Source organism: Eucyclogobius newberryi, unplaced genomic scaffold (assembly GCF_026437365.1).
Source record: "Eucyclogobius newberryi isolate DKJ021-1_F unplaced genomic scaffold, fEucNew1.0.hap1 SCAF_22, whole genome shotgun sequence".
Taxonomy (NCBI): domain Eukaryota; kingdom Metazoa; phylum Chordata; class Actinopteri; order Gobiiformes; family Gobiidae; genus Eucyclogobius; species Eucyclogobius newberryi.
Window position 1 is genome coordinate 36354 of NW_027315857.1, and position 18642 is coordinate 54995.

Consider the following 18642-nt stretch of genomic DNA (forward strand, 5'->3'; position numbering starts at 1 on the left):
GAAAAGTTTGAAGGACTACGCCGACAATTCCGCCGCTCCTCCCTCTTTTCTAGGAATAAACCATCGAGTTTGGAATGAACCGTGTCAAAGATTGAAGCAAACATAAAAGGAGGCTTTGTTTCTGCCCGGTTTCGAGCCGAGGACCTTTCGCGCCTTAGGCGAACGTGATAACCGCTACACTACAGAAACGACGTGCGAGCCTGTCGTGTCCCTTTTGCCGCGCGACCGCCGATGCAAATGAGCGCGTGAACAGAAGTACACTGCCCGTGATGAAGCCCCGTGTGCCCTCAAGTACTGGACGCCGTGTGGCGCTGCAACGTGGCACTCTTGTTTCTCTTCAGAGCGTATAAATCTTTCGCCTTTTACTAAAGATTTCCGTGGAGAGGGACAACAAGAGATCTTTCCAATTTTTTGATGCCCTGCTTCAATGCGGGGCTTTTCTACCTATGTCTAAAGCAAGCAAGCGGTCATCCTCCAAGAGCAAAGGTTGTGTCTTGTCGGCCTGTAAACATGCCCTTGCGTACCCTCCGTTTGGAATCCCGTGTTCAAGAACTTTAAAAGTAAAAAAGAGTGCTTAGAACGCACAGACTTGCGTGTGTATCGCTGCCGTTTAACCTGGGGCTCAATCGTCGGGTGGAAGCTGGTCCATGCAAATGGCCGGAAGGACCATGCTGCCACATTGCCTCTTCCAGGGCCTGGGCCTTGGCTCGGAGCGGAGCAACTCATACTTACCTGGCAGGGGCGACACCATGATCAGGAAGGTGGTTCACCCAGGGCGAGGCTCGTCCATTGCACAAACAGGATGTGCTGACCCCTGTGAATTCCCCAAATGTGGGAATCTCAACTGCATAATTTCTGGTAGTGGGGGACTGTGTTCGCGCTCTCCTCTCTTGTTTTTTGTCAGAGGAAAAAAAAAAAAACCCAAAGGGTCGTTTCCATGTACGCCGCTCGCGCTCCGGCCCCTCCGCCGGGCGCTTTGCGCGGGCGCCGCTTTGGACCGTTGACGGGAGGGTCAGCGTGGGGAGAGCTCACTGCTCCCCGAACCCATTGTGGGCATCGCTTCTCGGCCTTTTGGCTAAGATCAAGTGTAGTATCTGTTCTTATCAGTTTAATATCTGATACGTCCCCTACCCGGGGACCGTATATTAAATTGATTTTTGGACCAGGGAGATGGAATTTGGGGCTTGCTCCGTCCACTCCACGCATCGGCTCGGTATTGCCGTACCTCCGAGAACGGTGCACCTCCTCTCTCAGGTTAGAAAAAGTCATTCAGTTTGTTTTCGCCGTCACGTTACATGCAAATGTGCCATCATACCCTCATGTTAAACGCTTCCTTGCCGTTTGTCTGCTCCGGAAGTGGACAAAAATTCTCGGAGACGTTTGAGTGGAAGGGCTGGATATTTCAAATCTCCCGCCAAAAGCCCTGACTGGAGAAGAGGGGGAGGGAAGGTGAAGTATCTGTTCCTAAACCCAACCCCCTTGGGAGGTAGCCCATTCCACGTAAACCCTTGTGCAAAATAGGCCACCTTTGGAATTTGAGTGGCCCCTTTGTGAAGTACAGTACATGTGACTAGTTGTTTTGTTTTTTTTTGGGGGGGGGGGGGTCAAACGCAACACCGACTTTCAAACCCATCCTCGACAAGTAAAGTCTTCGCATGAGGGCGTGCTTCTGCCCGGTTTCGAGCCGGGGACCTTTTGCGTGTGAGGCAAACGTGATAACCGCTACACTACAGAAGCGATAGTGTAGCGCAGGTACGTTGGTGGGACAAGTCCTCAGCGTCAGTGCAACGCTTTCGTGCTGGGTAAAACGCAATTTCTCTCCCCGTCTGGGAATCGAACCCAGGTCTTCCGCGTGACAAGCGGAGATACTGTCCACTATACAAACGAGGACATATGGGGCTGCAGGGGGGGCCCTTTTTTTTTTTTTTTTTTTTGGGCGTGTGTGTCGGTGTCTTTTTCCCCCGATCTCTGTGATGAAAAGTTTGAAGGACTACGCCGACAATTCCGCCGCTCCTCCCTCTTTTCTAGGAATAAACCATCGAGTTTGGAATGAACCGTGTCAAAGATTGAAGCAAACATAAAAGGAGGCTTTGTTTCTGCCCGGTTTCGAGCCGAGGACCTTTCGCGCGTTAGGCGAACGTGATAACCGCTACACTACAGAAACCACGTGCGAGCCTGTCGTGTCCCTTTTGCCGCGCGACCGCCGATGCAAATGAGCGCGTGAACAGAAGTACACTGCCCGTGATGAAGCCCCGTGTGCCCTCAAGTACTGGACGCCGTGTGGCGCTGCAACGTGGCACTCTTGTTTCTCTTCAGAGCGTATAAATCTTTCGCCTTTTACTAAAAAGATCACAAGTGTTGGGGCTGTGCGGTGTATGGAGCACAACACTTTAAGCGACGTGCTCCGACATCGGCAGATGAGGAAATGGCAGCAGCTTCGCACGGCCCCCGGCGGAATGCACTCCGCTTCGAACTACTGGGAGAACTGGAAATGGATCGATTGACCTTCAGCAGACGCCTTTTGCAAAAAGAACTGGCTGTAACAACGAATCAACTGGACTTTATATTTGCCTTTCCTGGCAAAAAGATTTTTGAAGTCGTTTTCACCACAACGAAGCATCTGGAGACATGTTTGGAGTTGTACGAGAGGAAGAAAACATCCACCACTGTCTTCCAGCAGGTGAACGTTACTCCTCTCACTGATTTGGATAAAAAAACTGTCCATATCGTTATCTATTCAGAAAAAGTGAGACTGGATGATGTCAAGACATGGGCCTCTTTCTTCTGCGATGTCCTAAAAGCAACAGAGGTTGTAGACATCGATGGCATTAAAACAGGAACCAAGCGGCTGGAAGTGAAGTTAAGAAGAACTAACGGGGAACTTCAACATCTCCCTAACTCCATTCAACTGGGGGCTTTCCGAGGCTCTGTCTTTTATCCGGGGCAGCCACGGAAATGCAGAAGATGCGGCAGCCTTGATCACCTGGCAGCAGGGTGCAATGTAGCCCAATGCAGAAAGTGCAAATCCCTGGATCATCCCACATCACTATGCACAGTTTCAGTTAAATGCAACCTGTGTTCGGCGGACACCCATCTCTTTAAGGACTGCCCACAAGCCTATGCTAATAGAGTGAAAGGGAATACAGTGACAACATCAGTATCATGCCAAGATGACCCGGATCCCTATTCCCAACTCTTTGATGAGAATCCCGTGTCACAAGACAGAATGGACAAGGCAGATGGACCGGACAACTCTCCAAAAGAACCACCCACAGTGAGACTTCAGGATGTCCCCAAAACTCTACAGGATGCAGAAGGGGTCTTCGACGCCCTGTTGGCCAGCCTCCCCCCCTTCCAGGAGGAGGGCACACAGGGGGAACCTGCACCGCAAGAGGATAGTCAAGATGGTTTAGCAGCAACAGCTGAAACCTTTCTTCCGGACACTCAAGTGGAATTTTTGGAACGGCAGGGGGCGGTAAAACGCCTTCAGAACACGTCAAGTGAGGAATCTTTCCACCTAGAGCAGTCTGAAAAGGTATGGCCACCTGCCTCGTCTCCCTCCACCGAATTCCTTGACCATACTAGCGTGAACACGTTTACAGTTGTGACAAAAATAAAATCGGCGGAAGGCCCCCCAAATCCACAAAAGAAAAAAAGGAAGGGTCACAGAACACAAGGAGAAAATGGTTTAGTGGTAAACTCCTCCAACTATTAATATGACCTCTCTCTCAGTAGTCACAATTAATACAAGAGGCTTGAATGAATTGTTAAAGTGCCAGACAGTTTTCAATGAACTGCATAATGGAATTGGAGATATTTTCTGTCTCCAAGAATGTAATATACCTTTTAAAGATAGTTATAGAGATTATGAAAGTAGATGGCCTCATGGACAATCCTTTTGGTCTGGAGATAATGAAAACAAGAACTCTGGGGTAGCCATCTTGCTCCGAGGTCACCATTTTAATATAAACAGAGTCCAGAGAATAAGTGATGGAAGAATACTCTCTGTAGACTTAGATCAAAATGGAAAACAACTTAGAGTTATCAGTGTTTATTGTCCACCCACAGTGCAAGGAAGACTTAAAACCTTGGAACTTTTACAGACTTTAATTTTTTGCAAATATGAAGTTGTCATTGGGGGTGACTTTAACTGCATCTTGACTAGAACAGACAGATTGACAAAACGAGCTACTACGGCAAAACTAGATGCCAGCTCACACGCTTTGGCGAATTTAATAAGAGACTGTCATTTGAAAGACTGTGCGGAAAGTTTAGGGTCAAAACCAGACTTTACGTGGTCTAATGGCAAATCCTTCTCACGTATTGATCTTACCCTGGTGTCCCGAGGCCTTCTCCCCCTTAAATGTTGGAGAACACCAGTTGTCTTTTCAGATCACTTTAAGCTAACCACCGTGATAGACATTAAAGGAGGGTTGAAACGCCATACGGGCCCGTGGAAATTAAATATTGCTTTATTACAGAACAAATACATAGTAGAAAAATTAAAAGGAAAATTTGAACAATGGAAAACCCTACGAGATCTCCATAACTCCTGTGGAGACTGGTGGGAAGATATTAAATCCAGGACAAAATCCTTCTTCATGTCAGAGAGTAAAACACTGGCCGCTAGAAAGAGAATGTTTTATTCTAGACTTCAAAGAAAACTTCAAAACTACTATAAACTGGCACAAAACGGCTTTGACATGCAACAAGAGATTGTCACACTAAAAGCAAAACTATGTGAACTAATGAGGGAGAAGAGTAAAAGTATCCTCCTGAGAAGCAGGATCCAACATCTAGAGGAAAATGAGAAATGTTCCCGGTACTTTTTCCAAAAAATAGCAAAAGCAAAGCACCATATAACATCTGTCTATGATCAGGAAGGAAAAGAAGAGAAGGACATGGAAAAAATCATTCACATTATTAGGTCCTTTTTTGCCAATCTCTATCAGGACACACTGGTGTCTAGCAAAATGATGGACACTTTTCTTTCTAAGACTACTGGAAAACTTAGTACTTCAGTGAAGGAATCCTTAGACAAAAATATAACATTGGCAGAACTGACAAAAGCCATTACAAGTATGAAAGACAATAAAACTCCAGGCTTGGATGGTCTCCCCAAAGAGTTTTACGTTACCTTTTGGGAGCAGCTGAAACTCCCCCTTTTGGAGATGTACAACGAAAGTCTTGGCAAAGGAGCGTTGCCATCATCATTGAGACGGGGGGCAATCTCCCTCCTTCACAAAAAAGGACAAAAACAGAATCTACAGAACTGGAGACCACTAACCCTTCTAGGTGTCGATGTAAAAATACTGGCCAAGGTTTTATTTTTACGAACTCAACCCATCGTTGGTGACCTGGTGGAGAGTGAACAAACATGTGGAGTACAAGGACGGACAATGACAGATAGCCTAGCCCTGGTGAGAGACACGTATCTCCTCTGTAAAGAACGTAACAGCCCCCTATGTATACTAAGTTTGAACCTCGAAAAAGCTTTTGATAGCATAAGCCACGATTATATAAAAGCAGTGTTGAAACATTTTGGTTTTGGAGAAAATTTTAGACGGTGGGTTAACCTCTTGTACACTGACTGCCATAGTGTGGTAATAGTTAATGGACAACAAACAAATGCTATAGATATCCGGGCTGGGGTCAGACAAGGGTGCCCCTTGTCACCCACATTATTTATTTTAGCAATAGAACCGCTAGTTTGTGCCCTTAGAAGGAACAATGACATAAAAGGAATTTTTGTGCCAGGAAGTGAAAATAGACAGGCAAAAATATCAGTTTATATGGATGATATCACTTTGTTACTTTCAGACAATAAATCTATAGGAGAAGCCTTAAAGGTCTGTGAAAACTTTACTCTCGCTGCAAGCACAAGGGTTAATAAGAACAAAACCAAAATACTTTATTTGAATTGGAAAGAGAAATACGAAAATATAGACCTGATTAAAAATAAAGACACAATTAAAGTCTTGGGAATTCAGATAGGAAAAGACATGGAAGTAAAAAACTGGGAGTCAAAGCTACCCAAATTGACAGCCAATTTAAGAGCATGGCAAGATAGGGAGCTTACATTTACTGGGAAAGTCTTAATTGTGAACTCGGTACTGTTGGCTTCAGTGAATAATCTGGCGACTGTGTTTCCTGCCCCCTATCGGATACTTAAGACTCTGAAGAAGATGTTGTTCCAGTTTATCTGGGGGGGGAAATCAGAGAGACTCAAACGAAATATAATGCATCGCCTCCCACTGTGCGGGGGTATCGGGGTGCCATTAATCGAGGCAAAATTTGAAGCAATGTTCTTGGCCCCAATTTTAAAGGCAGTCCTTCTACCAGAAAGGGAAATTTTGTGGCACTATTTTGCAAAATTGTGGGTGGGTAGAAAAGTTTTAATCACATGGGGAAAAAGACCATCAATGGATGTCCCCCACGCCGAGATTTGCCCATCAGTCTACAAACATGTGCTTGAGAACTTATCCAAAGGACTTAGCCAGGTACCATCGACAGAACTGACAAGGAGAAAAATAGAACAAAAACTGTCCGTAGATTTGGAGAAACTTACCCCGGTAGATCTTTTATCGGCACAAGAGAGCAAAAGGGCATGGGAAAATATACATTTTCAAAAACTTACGAACAGACACAGAGATTTGGCCTGGCAAATTGGCCATAAATGTTTGCCAACCCGAGAGTTCCTTTTTAAAAGACACTTTACACCAAGCCCAAGATGCCCGAGACCCTTTTGTGGCAGTGAGGAAACTCATTTACACGTTTTTTGGACATGCCCTTTTGCTGTGAATGCCTGGGTAACAGTATCCCCATGGCTGAAAAATGTTGGGAAAATTCCATCAAGTTATAACAATATTGCCTATGGTGAAACTGCAAAATTCCAAAATAAGGAGAGGTGGTGGATTATAGTTAATTGTATAAAAGAAGCTATCTGGAAATCAAGGAATGTATTGACTTTTAAAAACTATCAAATGTCAGAAATGTTGTTGATGAAATGTGTTATGAATATTTTTAAAGATTATGTTTTAAGAGATTTAGTGGAAGGAAAGAGAGAAGAAATAATCAATTTATGGAAAATTCCAAACTCTTTTAAAGACTTGCTGTATTCATAGTTTTGGTAAATAATGTGTAATTGTATTGACTTTTGTAAACTGTGTTTAAAAGATGTGTTTTAAGTGTGGAAAGTATTTTGAAAGAAATTTATTGCTATGAAATAATAAAAACCGCCTGAAAAGTGAAAAGTGCCTTTTACTAAAGATTTCCGTGGAGAGGGACAACAAGAGATCTTTCCAATTTTTTGATGCCCTGCTTCAATGCGGGGCTTTTCTACCTATGTCTAAAGCAAGCAAGCGGTCATCCTCCAAGAGCAAAGGTTGTGTCTTGTCGGCCTTTAAACATGCCCTTGCGTACCCTCCGTTTGGCATCCCGTGTTCAAGAACTTTAAAAGTAAAAAAGAGTGCTTAGAACGCACAGACTTGCGTGTGTATCGCTGCCGTTTAACCTGGGGCTCAATCGTCGGGTGGAAGCTGGTCCATGCAAATGGCCGGAAGGACCATGCTGCCACATTGCCTCTTCCAGGGCCTGGGCCTTGGCTCGGAGCGGAGCAACTCATACTTACCTGGCAGGGGCGACACCATGATCAGGAAGGTGGTTCACCCAGGGCGAGGCTCGTCCATTGCACAAACAGGATGTGCTGACCCCTGTGAATTCCCCAAATGTGGGAATCTCAACTGCATAATTTCTGGTAGTGGGGGACTGCGTTCGCGCTCTCCCCTCTTGTTTTTTGTCAGAGGAAAAAAAAACAAACCCAAAGGGTCGTTTCCATGTACGCCGCTCGCGCTCCGGCCCCTCCGCCGGGCGCTTTGCGCGGTCGCCGCTTTGGACCGTTGACGGGAGGGTCAGCGTGGGGAGAGCTCACTGCTCCCCGAACCCATTGTGGGCATCGCTTCTCGGCCTTTTGGCTAAGATCAAGTGTAGTATCTGTTCTTATCAGTTTAATATCTGATACGTCCCCTACCCGGGGACCGTATATTAAATTGATTTTTGGACCAGGGAGATGGAATTTGGGGCTTGCTCCGTCCACTCCACGCATCGGCTCGGTATTGCAGTACCTCCGAGAACGGTGCACCTCCTCTCTCAGGTTAAAAAAAGTCATTCAGTTTGTTTTCGCCGTCACGTTACATGCAAATGTGCCATCATACCCTCATGTTAAACGCTTCCTTGCCGTTTGTCTGCTCCGGAAGTGGACAAAAATTCTCGAAGACGTTTTGAGTGGAAGGGCTGGATATTTCAAATCTCCCGCCAAAAGCCCTGACTGGAGAAGAGGGGGAGGGAAGGTGAAGTATCTGTTCCTAAACCCAACCCCCTTGGGAGGTAGCCCATTCCACGTAAACCCTTGTGCAAAATAGGCCACCTTTGGAATTTGAGTGGCCCCTTTGTGAAGTACAGTACATGTGACTAGTTGTTTTGTTTTTTTTTGGGGGGGGGTCAAACGCAACACCGACTTTCAAACCCATCCTCGACAAGTAAAGTCTTCGCATGAGGGCGTGCTTCTGCCCGGTTTCGAGCCGGGGACCTTTTGCGTGTGAGGCAAACGTGATAACCGCTACACTACAGAAGCGATAGTGTAGCGCAGGTACGTTGGTGGGACAAGTCCTCAGCGTCAGTGCAACGCTTTCGTGCTGGGTAAAACGCACTTTCTCTCCCCGTCTGGGAATTGAAGCCAGGTCTTCCGCGTGACAAGCGGAGATACTGTCCACTATACTAACGAGGACATATGGGGCTGCAGGGGGGCCCCTTTTTTTTTTTTTTTTTTTTTTTTGGGCGTGTGTGTCGGTGTCTTTTTCCCCCGATCTCTGTGATGAAAAGTTTGAAGGACTACGCCGACAATTCCGCCGCTCCTCCCTCTTTTCTAGGAATAAACCATCGAGTTTGGAATGAACCGTGTCAAAGATTGAAGCAAACATAAAAGGAGGCTTTGTTTCTGCCCGGTTTCGAGCCGAGGACCTTTCGCGCGTTAGGCGAACGTGATAACCGCTACACTACAGAAACGACGTGCGAGCCTGTCGTGTCCCTTTTGCCGCGCGACCGCCGATGCAAATGAGCGCGTGAACAGAAGTACACTGGCCGTGATGAAGCCCCGTGTGCCCTCAAGTACTGGACGCCGTGTGGCGCTGCAACGTGGCACTCTTGTTTCTCTTCAGAGCGTATAAATCTTTCGCCTTTTACTAAAGATTTCCGTGGAGAGGGACAACAAGAGATCTTTCCAATTTTTTGATGCCCTGCTTCAATGCGGGGCTTTTCTACCTATGTCTAAAGCAAGCAAGCGGTCATCCTCCAAGAGCAAAGGTTGTGTCTTGTCGGCCTTTAAACATGCCCTTGCGTACCCTCCGTTTGGCATCCCGTGTTCAAGAACTTTAAAAGTAAAAAAGAGTGCTTAGAACGCACAGACTTGCGTGTGTATCGCTGCCGTTTAACCTGGGGCTCAATCGTCGGGTGGAAGCTGGTCCATGCAAATGGCCGGAAGGACCATGCTGCCACATTGCCTCTTCCAGGGCCTGGGCCTTGGCTCGGAGCGGAGCAACTCATACTTACCTGGCAGGGGCGACACCATGATCAGGAAGGTGGTTCACCCAGGGCGAGGCTCGTCCATTGCACAAACAGGATGTGCTGACCCCTGTGAATTCCCCAAATGTGGGAATCTCAACTGCATAATTTCTGGTAGTGGGGGACTGCGTTCGCGCTCTCCCCTCTTGTTTTTTGTCAGAGGAAAAAAAAAAAAAACCAAAGGGTCGTTTCCATGTACGCCGCTCGCGCTCCGGCCCCTCCGCCGGGCGCTTTGCGCGGGCGCCGCTTTGGACCGTTGACGGGAGGGTCAGCGTGGGGAGAGCTCACTGCTCCCCGAACCCATTGTGGGCATCGCTTCTCGGCCTTTTGGCTAAGATCAAGTGTAGTATCTGTTCTTATCAGTTTAATATCTGATACGTCCCCTACCCGGGGACCGTATATTAAATTGATTTTTGGACCAGGGAGATGGAATTTGGGGCTTGCTCCGTCCACTCCACGCATCGGCTCGGTATTGCAGTACCTCCGAGAACGGTGCACCTCCTCTCTCAGGTTAAAAAAAGTCATTCAGTTTGTTTTCGCCGTCACGTTACATGCAAATGTGCCATCATACCCTCATGTTAAACGCTTCCTTGCCGTTTGTCTGCTCCGGAAGTGGACAAAAATTCTCGGAGACGTTTTGAGTGGAAGGGCTGGATATTTCAAATCTCCCGCCAAAAGCCCTGACTGGAGAAGAGGGGGAGGGAAGGTGAAGTATCTGTTCCTAAACCCAACCCCCTTGGGAGGTAGCCCATTCCACGTAAACCCTTGTGCAAAATAGGCCACCTTTGGAATTTGAGTGGCCCCTTTGTGAAGTACAGTACATGTGACTAGTTGTTTTTTTTTTTTTGGGGGGGGGGTCAAACGCAACACCGACTTTCAAACCCATCCTCGACAAGTAAAGTCTTCGCATGAGGGCGTGCTTCTGCCCGGTTTCGAGCCGGGGACCTTTTGCGTGTGAGGTAAACGTGATAACCGCTACACTACAGAAGCGATAGTGTAGCGCAGGTACGTTGGTGGGACAAGTCCTCAGCGTCAGTGCAACGCTTTCGTGCTGAGTAAAACGCACTTTCTCTCCCCGTCTGGGAATCGAACCCAGGTCTTCCGCGTGACAAGCGGAGATACTGTCCACTATACTAACGAGGACATATGGGGCTGCAGGGGGGCCCCTTTTTTTTTTTTTTTTTTTTGGGCGTGTGTGTCGGTGTCTTTTTCCCCCGATCTCTGTGATGAAAAGTTTGAAGGACTACGCCGACAATTCCGCCGCTCCTCCCTCTTTTCTAGGAATAAACCATCGAGTTTGGAATGAACCGTGTCAAAGATTGAAGCAAACATAAAAGGAGGCTTTGTTTCTGCCCGGTTTCGAGCCGAGGACCTTTCGCGCGTTAGGCGAACGTGATAACCGCTACACTACAGAAACGACGTGCGAGCCTGTCGTGTCCCTTTTGCCGCGCGACCGCCGATGCAAATGAGCGCGTGAACAGAAGTACACTGCCCGTGATGAAGCCCCGTGTGCCCTCAAGTACTGGACGCCGTGTGGCGCTGCAACGTGGCACTCTTGTTTCTCTTCAGAGCGTATAAATCTTTCGCCTTTTACTAAAAAGATCACAAGTGTTGGGGCTGTGCGGTGTATGGAGCACAACACTTTAAGCGACGTGATCCAACATCGGCAGATGAGGAAATGGCAGCAGCTTCGCACGGCCCCCGGCGGAATGCACTCCGCTTCGAACTACTGGGAGAACTGGAAATGGATCGATTGACCTTCAGCAGACGCCTTTTGCAAAAAGAACTGGCTGTAACAACGAATCAACTGGACTTTATATTTGCCTTTCCTGGCAAAAAGATTTTTGAAGTCGTTTTCACCACAACGAAGCATCTGGAGACATGTTTGGAGTTGTACGAGAGGAAGAAAACATCCACCACTGTCTTCCAGCAGGTGAACGTTACTCCTCTCACTGATTTGGATAAAAAAACTGTCCATATCGTTATCTATTCAGAAAAAGTGAGACTGGATGATGTCAAGACATGGGCCTCTTTCTTCTGCGATGTCCTAAAAGCAACAGAGGTTGTAGACATCGATGGCATTAAAACAGGAACCAAGCGGCTGGAAGTGAAGTTAAGAAGAACTAACGGGGAACTTCAACATCTCCCTAACTCCATTCAACTGGGGGCTTTCCGAGGCTCTGTCTTTTATCCGGGGCAGCCACGGAAATGCAGAAGATGCGGCAGCCTTGATCACCTGGCAGCAGGGTGCAATGTAGCCCAATGCAGAAAGTGCAAATCCCTGGATCATCCCACATCACTATGCACAGTTTCAGTTAAATGCAACCTGTGTTCGGCGGACACCCATCTCTTTAAGGACTGCCCACAAGCCTATGCTAATAGAGTGAAAGGGAATACAGTGACAACATCAGTATCATGCCAAGATGACCCGGATCCCTATTCCCAACTCTTTGATGAGAATCCCGTGTCACAAGACAGAATGGACAAGGCAGATGGACCGGACAACTCTCCAAAAGAACCACCCACAGTGAGACTTCAGGATGTCCCCAAAACTCTACAGGATGCAGAAGGGGTCTTCGACGCCCTGTTGGCCAGCCTCCCCCCCTTCCAGGAGGAGGGCACACAGGGGGAACCTGCACCGCAAGAGGATAGTCAAGATGGTTTAGCAGCAACAGCTGAAACCTTTCTTCCGGACACTCAAGTGGAATTTTTGGAACGGCAGGGGGCGGTAAAACGCCTTCAGAACACGTCAAGTGAGGAATCTTTCCACCTAGAGCAGTCTGAAAAGGTATGGCCACCTGCCTCGTCTCCCTCCACCGAATTCCTTGACCATACTAGCGTGAACACGTTTACAGTTGTGACAAAAATAAAATCGGCGGAAGGCCCCCCAAATCCACAAAAGAAAAAAAGGAAGGGTCACAGAACACAAGGAGAAAATGGTTTAGTGGTAAACTCCTCCAACTATTAATATGACCTCTCTCTCAGTAGTCACAATTAATACAAGAGGCTTGAATGAATTGTTAAAGTGCCAGACAGTTTTCAATGAACTGCATAATGGAATTGGAGATATTTTCTGTCTCCAAGAATGTAATATACCTTTTAAAGATAGTTATAGAGATTATGAAAGTAGATGGCCTCATGGACAATCCTTTTGGTCTGGAGATAATGAAAACAAGAACTCTGGGGTAGCCATCTTGCTCCGAGGTCACCATTTTAATATAAACAGAGTCCAGAGAATAAGTGATGGAAGAATACTCTCTGTAGACTTAGATCAAAATGGAAAACAACTTAGAGTTATCAGTGTTTATTGTCCACCCACAGTGCAAGGAAGACTTAAAACCTTGGAACTTTTACAGACTTTAATTTTTTGCAAATATGAAGTTGTCATTGGGGGTGACTTTAACTGCATCTTGACTAGAACAGACAGATTGACAAAACGAGCTACTACGGCAAAACTAGATGCCAGCTCACACGCTTTGGCGAATTTAATAAGAGACTGTCATTTGAAAGACTGTGCGGAAAGTTTAGGGTCAAAACCAGACTTTACGTGGTCTAATGGCAAATCCTTCTCACGTATTGATCTTACCCTGGTGTCCCGAGGCCTTCTCCCCCTTAAATGTTGGAGAACACCAGTTGTCTTTTCAGATCACTTTAAGCTAACCACCGTGATAGACATTAAAGGAGGGTTGAAACGCCATACGGGCCCGTGGAAATTAAATATTGCTTTATTACAGAACAAATACATAGTAGAAAAATTAAAAGGAAAATTTGAACAATGGAAAACCCTACGAGATCTCCATAACTCCTGTGGAGACTGGTGGGAAGATATTAAATCCAGGACAAAATCCTTCTTCATGTCAGAGAGTAAAACACTGGCCGCTAGAAAGAGAATGTTTTATTCTAGACTTCAAAGAAAACTTCAAAACTACTATAAACTGGCACAAAACGGCTTTGACATGCAACAAGATATTGTCACACTAAAAGCAAAACTATGTGAACTAATGAGGGAGAAGAGTAAAAGTATCCTCCTGAGAAGCAGGATCCAACATCTAGAGGAAAATGAGAAATGTTCCCGGTACTTTTTCCAAAAAATAGCAAAAGCAAAGCACCATATAACATCTGTCTATGATCAGGAAGGAAAAGAAGAGAAGGACATGGAAAAAATCATTCACATTATTAGGTCCTTTTTTGCCAATCTCTATCAGGACACACTGGTGTCTAGCAAAATGATGGACACTTTTCTTTCTAAGACTACTGGAAAACTTAGTACTTCAGTGAAGGAATCCTTAGACAAAAATATAACATTGGCAGAACTGACAAAAGCCATTACAAGTATGAAAGACAATAAAACTCCAGGCTTGGATGGTCTCCCCAAAGAGTTTTACGTTACCTTTTGGGAGCAGCTGAAACTCCCCCTTTTGGAGATGTACAACGAAAGTCTTGGCAAAGGAGCGTTGCCATCATCATTGAGACGGGGGGCAATCTCCCTCCTTCACAAAAAAGGACAAAAACAGAATCTACAGAACTGGAGACCACTAACCCTTCTAGGTGTCGATGTAAAAATACTGGCCAAGGTTTTATTTTTACGAACTCAACCCATCGTTGGTGACCTGGTGGAGAGTGAACAAACATGTGGAGTACAAGGACGGACAATGACAGATAGCCTAGCCCTGGTGAGAGACACGTATCTCCTCTGTAAAGAACGTAACAGCCCCCTATGTATACTAAGTTTGGACCTCGAAAAAGCTTTTGATAGCATAAGCCACGATTATATAAAAGCAGTGTTGAAACATTTTGGTTTTGGAGAAAATTTTAGACGGTGGGTTAACCTCTTGTACACTGACTGCCATAGTGTGGTAATAGTTAATGGACAACAAACAAATGCTATGGATATCCGGGCTGGGGTCAGACAAGGGTGCCCCTTGTCACCCACATTATTTATTTTAGCAATAGAACCGCTAGTTTGTGCCCTTAGAAGGAACAATGACATAAAAGGAATTTTTGTGCCAGGAAGTGAAAATAGACAGGCAAAAATATCAGTTTATATGGATGATATCACTTTGTTACTTTCAGACAATAAATCTATAGGAGAAGCCTTAAAGGTCTGTGAAAACTTTACTCTCGCTGCAAGCACAAGGGTTAATAAGAACAAAACCAAAATACTTTATTTGAATTGGAAAGAGAAATACGAAAATATAGACCTGATTAAAAATAAAGACACAATTAAAGTCTTGGGAATTCAGATAGGAAAAGACATGGAAGTAAAAAACTGGGAGTCAAAGCTACCCAAATTGACAGCCAATTTAAGAGCATGGCAAGATAGGGAGCTTACATTTACTGGGAAAGTCTTAATTGTGAACTCGGTACTGTTGGCTTCAGTGAATAATCTGGCGACTGTGTTTCCTGCCCCCTATCGGATACTTAAGACTCTGAAGAAGATGTTGTTCCAGTTTATCTGGGGGGGGAAATCAGAGAGACTCAAACGAAATATAATGCATCGCCTCCCACTGTGCGGGGGTATCGGGGTGCCATTAATCGAGGCAAAATTTGAAGCAATGTTCTTGGCCCCAATTTTAAAGGCAGTCCTTCTACCAGAAAGGGAAATTTTGTGGCACTATTTTGCAAAATTGTGGGTGGGTAGAAAAGTTTTAATCACATGGGGAAAAAGACCATCAATGGATGTCCCCCACGCCGAGATTTGCCCATCAGTCTACAAACATGTGCTTGAGAACTTATCCAAAGGACTTAGCCAGGTACCATCGAAAGAACTGACAAGGAGAAAAATAGAACAAAAACTGTCCGTAGATTTGGAGAAACTTACCCCGGTAGATCTTTTATCGGCACAAGAGAGCAAAAGGGCATGGGAAAATATACATTTTCAAAAACTTACGAACAGACACAGAGATTTGGCCTGGCAAATTGGCCATAAATGTTTGCCAACCCGAGAGTTCCTTTTTAAAAGACACTTTACACCAAGCCCAAGATGCCCGAGACCCTTTTGTGGCAGTGAGGAAACTCATTTACACGTTTTTTGGACATGCCCTTTTGCTGTGAATGCCTGGGTAACAGTATCCCCATGGCTGAAAAATGTTGGGAAAATTCCATCAAGTTATAACAATATTGCCTATGGTGAAACTGCAAAATTCCAAAATAAGGAGAGGTGGTGGATTATAGTTAATTGTATAAAAGAAGCTATCTGGAAATCAAGGAATGTATTGACTTTTAAAAACTATCAAATGTCAGAAATGTTGTTGATGAAATGTGTTATGAATATTTTTAAAGATTATGTTTTAAGAGATTTAGTGGAAGGAAAGAGAGAAGAAATAATCAATTTATGGAAAATTCCAAACTCTTTTAAAGACTTGCTGTATTCATAGTTTTGGTAAATAATGTGTAATTGTATTGACTTTTGTAAACTGTGTTTAAAAGATGTGTTTTAAGTGTGGAAAGTATTTTGAAAGAAATTTATTGCTATGAAATAATAAAAACCGCCTGAAAAGTGAAAAGTGCCTTTTACTAAAGATTTCCGTGGAGAGGGACAACAAGAGATCTTTCCAATTTTTTGATGCCCTGCTTCAATGCGGGGCTTTTCTACCTATGTCTAAAGCAAGCAAGCGGTCATCCTCCAAGAGCAAAGGTTGTGTCTTGTCGGCCTTTAAACATGCCCTTGCGTACCCTCCGTTTGGCATCCCGTGTTCAAGAACTTTAAAAGTAAAAAAGAGTGCTTAGAACGCACAGACTTGCGTGTGTATCGCTGCCGTTTAACCTGGGGCTCAATCGTCGGGTGGAAGCTGGTCCATGCAAATGGCCGGAAGGACCATGCTGCCACATTGCCTCTTCCAGGGCCTGGGCCTTGGCTCGGAGCAGAGCAACTCATACTTACCTGGCAGGGGCGACACCATGATCAGGAAGGTGGTTCACCCAGGGCGAGGCTCGTCCATTGCACAAACAGGATGTGCTGACCCCTGTGAATTCCCCAAATGTGGGAATCTCAACTGCATAATTTCTGGTAGTGGGGGACTGCGTTCGCGCTCTCCCCTCTTGTTTTTTGTCAGAGGAAAAAAAAAACAACCCAAAGGGTCGTTTCCATGTACGCCGCTCGCGCTCCGGCCCCTCCGCCGGGCGCTTTGCGCGGGCGCCGCTTTGGACCGTTGACGGGAGGGTCAGCGTGGGGAGAGCTCACTGCTCCCCGAACCCATTGTGGGCATCGCTTCTCGGCCTTTTGGCTAAGATCAAGTGTAGTATCTGTTCTTATCAGTTTAATATCTGATACGTCCCCTACCCGGGGACCGTATATTAAATTGATTTGTGGACCAGGGAGATGGAATTTGGGGCTTGCTCCGTCCACTCCACGCATCGGCTCGCTATTGCAGTACCTCCGAGAACGGTGCACCTCCTCTCTCAGGTTAAAAAAAGTCATTCAGTTTGTTTTCGCCGTCACGTTACATGCAAATGTGCCATCATACCCTCATGTTAAACGCTTCCTTGCCGTTTGTCTGCTCCGGAAGTGGACAAAAATTCTCGGAGACGTTTTGAGTGGAAGGGCTGGATATTTCAAATCTCCCGCCAAAAGCCCTGACTGGAGAAGAGGGGGAGGGAAGGTGAAGTATCTGTTCCTAAACCCAACCCCCTTGGGAGGTAGCCCATTCCACGTAAACCCTTGTGCAAAATAGGCCACCTTTGGAATTTGAGTGGCCCCTTTGTGAAGTACAGTACATGTGACTAGTTGTTTTTGTTTTTTTTGGGGGGGGGTCAAACGCAACACCGACTTTCAAACCCATCCTCGACAAGTAAAGTCTTCGCATGAGGGCGTGCTTCTGCCCGGTTTCGAGCCGGGGACCTTTTGCGTGTGAGGCAAACGTGATAACCGCTACACTACAGAAGCGATAGTGTAGCGCAGGTACGTTGGTGGGACAAGTCCTCAGCGTCAGTGCAACGCTTTCGTGCTGGGTAAAACGCACTTTCTCTCCCCGTCTGGGAATTGAAGCCAGGTCTTCCGCGTGACAAGCGGAGATACTGTCCACTATACTAACGAGGACATATGGGGCTGCAGGGGGGCCCCTTTTTTTTTTTTTTTTTTTTTGGGCGTGTGTGTCGGTGTCTTTTTCCCCCGATCTCTGTGATGAAAAGTTTGAAGGACTACGCCGACAATTCCGCCGCTCCTCCCTCTTTTCTAGGAATAAACCATCGAGTTTGGAATGAACCGTGTCAAAGATTGAAGCAAACATAAAAGGAGGCTTTGTTTCTGCCCGGTTTCGAGCCGAGGACCTTTCGCGCGTTAGGCGAACGTGATAACCGCTACACTACAGAAACGACGTGCGAGCCTGTCGTGTCCCTTTTGCCGCGCGACCGCCGATGCAAATGAGCGCGTGAACAGAAGTACACTGCCCGTGATGAAGCCCCGTGTGCCCTCAAGTACTGGACGCCGTGTGGCGCTGCAACGTGGCACTCTTGTTTCTCTTCAGAGCGTATAAATCTTTCGCCTTTTACTAAAAAGATCACAAGTGTTGGGGCTGTGCGGTGTATGGAGCACAACACTTTAAGCGACGTGCTCCAACATCGGCAGATGAGGAAATGGCAGCAGCTTCGCACGGCCCCCGGCGGAATGCACTCCGCTTCGAACTACTGGGAGAACTGGAAATGGATCGATTGACCTTCAGCAGACGCCTTTTGCAAAAAGAACTGGCTGTAACAACGAATCAACTGGACTTTATATTTGCCTTTCCTGGCAAAAAGATTTTTGAAGTCGTTTTCACCACAACGAAGCATCTGGAGACATGTTTGGAGTTGTATGAGAGGAAGAAAACATCCACCACTGTCTTCCAGCAGGTGAACGTTACTCCTCTCACTGATTTGGATAAAAAAACTGTCCATATCGTTATCTATTCAGAAAAAGTGAGACTGGATGATGTCAAGACATGGGCCTCTTTCTTCTGCGATGTCCTAAAAGCAACAGAGGTTGTAGACATCGATGGCATTAAAACAGGAACCAAGCGGCTGGAAGTGAAGTTAAGAAGAACTAAC

The 18642-nt window shown here is 46.0% G+C and overlaps 11 non-coding genes across 11 annotated transcripts; 10 read left to right on the plus strand and 1 right to left on the minus strand.

The window, feature by feature from the left end:
* Positions 1-116: 116 nt before the first annotated feature.
* trnal-aag (transfer RNA leucine (anticodon AAG)) lies at positions 117-189 on the minus strand. Its single transcript has one exon. It is a non-coding gene; the product is annotated as a tRNA-Leu (tRNA).
* Positions 190-323: 134 nt separating this feature from the next.
* Positions 324-437, plus strand: LOC140372285 (U5 spliceosomal RNA). Its single transcript, XR_011928616.1, has one exon. It is a non-coding gene; the product is annotated as a U5 spliceosomal RNA (small nuclear RNA).
* Positions 438-724: 287 nt separating this feature from the next.
* On the plus strand, positions 725-890 carry LOC140372354 (U1 spliceosomal RNA). The gene has a single exon (XR_011928680.1). It is a non-coding gene; the product is annotated as a U1 spliceosomal RNA (small nuclear RNA).
* A 165-nt stretch (positions 891-1055) lies between these two features.
* LOC140372212 (U2 spliceosomal RNA) lies at positions 1056-1247 on the plus strand. The gene has a single exon (XR_011928548.1). It is a non-coding gene; the product is annotated as a U2 spliceosomal RNA (small nuclear RNA).
* Positions 1248-7622: 6375 nt separating this feature from the next.
* On the plus strand, positions 7623-7788 carry LOC140372324 (U1 spliceosomal RNA). Its single transcript, XR_011928653.1, has one exon. It is a non-coding gene; the product is annotated as a U1 spliceosomal RNA (small nuclear RNA).
* Positions 7789-7953: 165 nt separating this feature from the next.
* LOC140372192 (U2 spliceosomal RNA) lies at positions 7954-8145 on the plus strand. Its single transcript, XR_011928530.1, has one exon. It is a non-coding gene; the product is annotated as a U2 spliceosomal RNA (small nuclear RNA).
* Positions 8146-9197: 1052 nt separating this feature from the next.
* On the plus strand, positions 9198-9311 carry LOC140372286 (U5 spliceosomal RNA). The gene has a single exon (XR_011928617.1). It is a non-coding gene; the product is annotated as a U5 spliceosomal RNA (small nuclear RNA).
* A 287-nt stretch (positions 9312-9598) lies between these two features.
* LOC140372325 (U1 spliceosomal RNA) lies at positions 9599-9764 on the plus strand. The gene has a single exon (XR_011928654.1). It is a non-coding gene; the product is annotated as a U1 spliceosomal RNA (small nuclear RNA).
* Positions 9765-9929: 165 nt separating this feature from the next.
* On the plus strand, positions 9930-10121 carry LOC140372193 (U2 spliceosomal RNA). The gene has a single exon (XR_011928531.1). It is a non-coding gene; the product is annotated as a U2 spliceosomal RNA (small nuclear RNA).
* A 6372-nt stretch (positions 10122-16493) lies between these two features.
* LOC140372326 (U1 spliceosomal RNA) lies at positions 16494-16659 on the plus strand. The gene has a single exon (XR_011928655.1). It is a non-coding gene; the product is annotated as a U1 spliceosomal RNA (small nuclear RNA).
* A 165-nt stretch (positions 16660-16824) lies between these two features.
* On the plus strand, positions 16825-17016 carry LOC140372223 (U2 spliceosomal RNA). The gene has a single exon (XR_011928559.1). It is a non-coding gene; the product is annotated as a U2 spliceosomal RNA (small nuclear RNA).
* The last annotated feature ends 1626 nt before the right edge of the window (positions 17017-18642 follow it).